This window comes from Solea senegalensis, linkage group LG11 (genome assembly GCF_019176455.1).
Source record: "Solea senegalensis isolate Sse05_10M linkage group LG11, IFAPA_SoseM_1, whole genome shotgun sequence".
NCBI classification, from domain to species: Eukaryota; Metazoa; Chordata; class Actinopteri; order Pleuronectiformes; family Soleidae; genus Solea; species Solea senegalensis.
In genome coordinates, this window is record NC_058031.1 from 17,379,832 (window position 1) to 17,385,831 (window position 6,000).

Sequence of the window (6,000 nt, forward strand, 5' to 3'; positions counted from 1 at the left end):
CCCATGACCAACTTCCAGTTCTCCCACCCTTAGCTTGAGAAACTGTGGCTTTGAGTGTATTGCAGCCAGGTGTTTAGTGCACTTGAGTTTAACATAATCATTAGGTTCGTCTCAGACAATTAAACTGTGAGACATTTAAAGCTCAATTAATGACTAATGTGTAATGTCTCTTGCACTGTTATGTTTCTGCCTGAAGCCGAGTTACAGATATGGCAGCAGGTGGCTGAGTGTAGCACAGCGATGGAGCATCCACTTAGCGAGTTACAACCACAAAGTGTGTGTGTGTGTCCGTGTGTTTGTGTGTGTGTGTGTGCGTGCGCGCGCATGCTTTCCCTGAGATTGTGTCATAGCCTGACTCTTATTACCAGGATTGTGCCACTTGTGTCTGCCATGATAGAGATAGTAATTGCAGTAGAGTTTGGCTCCTGTGCTAATAGAAAAGACACAAGCAGCCAAGTGGCTGCTGGGACCCATCACCTCTGCAGAAATGGACACCAGGCAGTATTTAATATGACCCTGTGGTGTATTAAAAACAATGCAATTAGGTTTTTCATATTTATTCCTCTCATTTGCGGTTTTTCCAAAAAGACAAAATACAGCATGTAAAGGCAAAGGAGAAAGCACCTTCTCTCCCTCCAACATCCTAATGTGCACTTTTTGTACCACTGTTCACCTGATCTCACACACTCTATTTTAATAATATATGTGTATGGTCTAAAATCGTTTAATGTAACTGCATTTAGGTTTTGTCCAAATCTGCTACTGCTAGTTTGCAAAAAAACAAAAACCGACTGTATCAGACAGTAGGTGCAAAACAGTTGTGCTGGAGTACAATACATACAATAAACCACCTAGAGTGTCATCTTCTTTTCCTTTTAAAAGCCAGGTGCACTCGCACCTTGGCAAATGACTATTATAAGATGAGATTTGCCATGTAGAAAAACAGAACACTTCTCTGCAGAGGGAAATTATCTACTTGTGTGCAGAGTGAAATCACATAAGTAGGCCATCTGTGTGTAACACACGTGTATATGTGTGCGGTGCTGCTATTTAAACAATTTATAGGCACTGGTGAGTAAAAGACTTATGGGTAAAGGTAGTTGAGACACTTGTATCGCACTTTGCCTCACTTCATGCCCTATTGAGCAGATTGAACACCAATTTCAGTGTCTCTCGCTGTACCGAATCGTTAGCGTTGTCTCACAGTTTTAAGTCTCTCGGGATAAAAGTTTCTGATGTGTAAATGCAAATGTACAAGTGTGATGCAAATAATAATTAACAATATCAGCTCAAAATGAATCATTGTAGTGTTACATGACATTCTCAAGCTACTTAATTTCTAAACCTCTTTCCTAGGCAGTTTGAGCTTCCTTTGTTGGAGGAGATGGGACACAGAGCAGAACAGAAACTGTTGATTTGTTGTAGGCGATCTCGTCAGGACTGACCCTGTGAAGCTTTTCTGCAGGGATTGTGTATCCAATCTGGTTTTGGAATCTCACAGGGATCCCATGGAACAAGCTGGAGGTAGTAGCTGGGCAGTTGGATATAAAGGCTGCAGCTATGACCCAGACCACTGCATCTTTTTGCCCCATCCTGACAGAACAGGACATCGCACCTCCTAGATTTTGTGGAATTGTGGGATTTTATTTCCTGTTGAAATTACTTTGAAAACTCCAGAGTGGATCCTCCATTGCTCCTTGTGGACTTCTGAGTAATTACTAAAACACTGTGGTCTCTATGACCTAGTTTTCTCTCCCAGCCCATCCGCAGTCACACACACACACACACAGAAGAGGTGTCTGCGATGCAAGGCATTAGACTGTAGACCTCCACAGCACTTCATTAAGTTATGTGTTGTTTATGTATCTTTTATTATAGTCTTACTTGTCCACACTGCATCCAGGAAACTTTGAGACGCGAGCAGATTATCACATGCAGACGCGTAGTTTGGTGGAGCGCCGTTGGTGTAGCATGCATTTTTAATAGCTATGTTTACATTTCTTCATTCCGAAAGGATTTGTTCCGAGTTTACGTGGATGCAAAAATGAAATGATCCGATTGTGGTGTGCCTACATGTGCCTCTAGCATTAGAACGTCAGAACAGACTATTTTGACATGTGCAGTGTTGTCTAATTCTCAGGAAGCAGATGCAGGTGAGGAAGCTTCACTTCCACTTCCATAGTAAACAAATGCTGCACGTGTCTGCTCGTCTCCTCGCTGTATACAATCTTGATTTTTTTATAATTTATATTTTGTTAAGTTAAACTGTTGGTTCTTCTCTTATTATTCTTCTTATCGCTGGGCCGACCGGGTTCTGGAGAGACTGATTTTCGTTCTGACCTCATGTCTAATGTGTGTTGGTATGACAATAAAGAAATCTTGAATCTTGAATCTTGATAATATCTTTCTAAATTTTGGAAAGACATTTCATATGGGCTGTTTTTGGAGCAGAGATTTTGCATGACATATTTTTATTCCGATCAGGCTTTTATTATAACTACTTGTGTCCATGTTAACATAGCAAGAGTCAGGCAAACAAGGTAAACAAAGCTAAACTCATGACTGTGCTGAACATTTTCAATAAATTACTAAACGTTCAGGCCTTATTTTTAGCTGCTTTTTTTATGGTCACTTCTCGGTTCTTAACCATAGTCGCCAGCTTTGCTGGTGCTGTGTGATTCTCCCACCTCGCCACTCTGTGTGTACCACTGTAAACGCTATATTTAAAACAGAGCTGACAGGCTCAATCAGCAGTGCGTGAACTCATTTGACGACCATTTGTTTGTAGCGGACGTTTGTTTATGTTCAAAGTTGCACACTGCAGCTTTAAATTGTTTGTTTTCATGGTTTGTAGTTAAATTTAGATTTGATTAAGAGAGGGAGAGAGACATAAATCACTCCGGTGGTGCGGTGATTGCTGGAGCATGAGGATGGCTGTATGTTTGTGTGCAGGTGGCGAGCTGTGAGCGCACTTCTTGAACAGAGCAGTGGAGATCGATACACAGACAGACTGAACTTGTCACTTTGTTCAATTTCTTATCACGCTCACTTTTCCCCACAACCATCTTCGCTGTATTCAGAGACTTCCTGCTTTACCAGTCAATTGTTGTGTATAAATTGCATTACTGACAAAGCAATGTTAATCTACCTGGGAGGCAGCCATTTATTTTTTGTTTATTTCATAACCGTATGGAATTTAGCAATATAATCTGCTCAGCGTTTTATTCCCAGAATCAAAGGTCATTATGCTAACATGCACAATAAATATCACTGCCAAGGAGTCTTAATTATCATATACAGTGCTCAGCATAAATGTGTACACCCCTTTGAACAGGAAGGTTTTAATCAATATCTCAATGACCACATTTTTTTAACTTATAACAGAAAGTAAGGTTAATAATATATCTTACGTTACAAAACCCAAATTAATTGATGCAAAAGGAAAACACCCCACAGAAAAAGTACTACATCTAGTATTTTGTATGATTTTTAAGTACAGCACCATATCTTGTTGGCATTTGTATTTTGTAGTATGGTATCCATGTGAAAATGTTGATTCTGAATGGAAAGTAAAGGTTTTCTGACAATATCTGTTGGCTGAGCACTGTATGTACAGTATGAAGCATGGCTACTTGTTTTTCTTATGATAAACACTTTTCTAACAACAAGTGTTTTCTAAGGAGGGATTTTCATGCCATTCAAAGATGAACACTGATTCTTATAACACAGCATTACTTGGTTGCAAATATACTTGGAGGGGGGTTGTCTTATGTGAGAATAACATCATACAGATCTTTCCTTATTAAAGTAAGCTTCAAGCACAATTTGTTTTCACTGCAGTGGCATAAATCAGAAAAGTAGACGGGTGAAAGCTGTATAAAGATTTTTTTTTTACAATCAGTCACAGCTTTCTCCCCTTTTTTTTTTCTTTTTTTTCACAGCTATTCTTTTCAAGGCTGTCTTGGCAGTGACAAGATGCCCAGCATCTCATTCTCCACTGTTGATACAGCGGAGACAGGATCAGCCGCTCAGCTGACCCACATAAGTTTAAAAATCAGATTTTCTGCTCTCTTGTAAATGTAACCAGTGACTCATACCAGGCTGCCTTCAAAGCTGGCCCCCTTTCTAAACAGTTTCTGGGCAATTGACCAATACTATCAAAGAAAGAAGCTTTGACTCCCTTGACATATTTATTGATCATAATACTGCATTCTGATATGTGCTGCTAGAAGGGGAGCCCTACCCTGAATATCAATGAAGTCCCACTGACAGGCAGATAGAGTGAGAATATCATCAAGGGCCTATTCATATTTCATGTTTTCTATTGCAGCCTATTCTCATGTTCTGATCAACTCTGACTTGCGCTATTCATTTTCTGCTGGTTTTTTTTTTTTTTCTCCTCTTGCCCGTTTCAATCTTTCTTCGCTCTCACGCGACTAATGTGTTGTGAATAATCATGTAGCTTATTTCAGACACGCAGAAGTTGGATTGAAGCGTACAAGCCTAATTCACCTCGTTCTTATTTTAAAGGATCAAACACGTAAGGCAATAAGGCAAAGATCAAAAAAGGCCATATTTCTGTGTGTGTGTGTTGCCTTTGCATTATTATTCTAGTCTTCCAGTAATGATCACTTGTAACAGCAGATATATATAAATATACTGTATACAATTGTACACATATAGCATCGCCACATAAATATTTTATTTTTCATCATCAAGCGGAAAGTATGATCAATAGTCAAAAAAAAATAAAAGCTTTATGTTGTATGTATTTTTCTTTCTAATGAGAAGTGACTCCTACTTCTTTTTCTTATCCTTTTCTCAGGATCACTTGACGACTTCTATAATGTGTCTTACTCCAGCTCTGGTGAGACGGGAGCACTTTTCTCTCTGCAGATGCTGAGGGAAATTTAAATTCTCATCATTTCCAGATCGACTGCAACATGTTTGATTACAGCTGTAAAATCTTGGTTATGCTTCACCGCTGCCTCATGCATCACCATCACATCCATATTCAAAGTACAAAGCCGTCTTCTGCACTTTATGGCTGCTGCTACAGTTGCAATGGTGCACACGAAAAAATTAAAAAAAAGAGCACTATAGAGTTCAAGTTTTCACTTTTACTGTAAAATATTTTAAGATCTACTCGCGGCATTGCTGTACACACATTCTTTATTGTATTATGGCCATTACAGGGTGGATGTGAACATGGACTTTTTTTTAATTTTGGGAAGTTTTCTGATGCGACTGCAGCTGTTGTTCAACCTAGGAGGGGACAGTCAGTCACAGATGATTTATGGTGATCCATTAATTCTTCATCTGGAACTGTCATCTGGTAAACAATTTAATTTGTCCAATATTTTTATGTTCATGACCAGATGCCTGCAAAGCGAATGATATTCCCATCAGCCTCGGCTGAATTTTCTGTTTAAATGATAAACAAATAGTAGCACGTAAACACACACAGTTCAGGTGGTGAAAACGGTCAACACGTCAAGACATTTTAAGTGAAGATGACCACAGATTTTTCATAACTGCGAGTTTGTCTGTCTGTTTGACTGAGCACAGCACCACGTTATCACCGTCAGTATCGTTAGTGTTTCAAGTATTAGAGCTGGCTTAAATCACTGTGGACCACGTAGACACATTTCACAAGAATCAGTAAACTTGTGTTTAATATCCAAACACTGTCACGATTAGTGGAGTTGAAGATAATAAATGATACCATCGATTCTTTACTTTCTCAATCTAATGGTTATAGCGTGTGTGTGTGTGTGTGTGTGTATGTGTGCTCAAGAAAGCTCAACCTCACACACACACACACACACTGCACGTCAGGAGCAACTTGGGCTTAAGTGTCTTGCCCACAACCTGGGAGTTGAAAGACGACTCGCTGTACAAGGGAGCTGGCGATGTGAAAGCTTGTGTTAGTGTTACTGTGATGAGAGAAGCGTCACAGATTCTGTTGTCACTACAAAGTGCCTGTTTAATATTACAAAT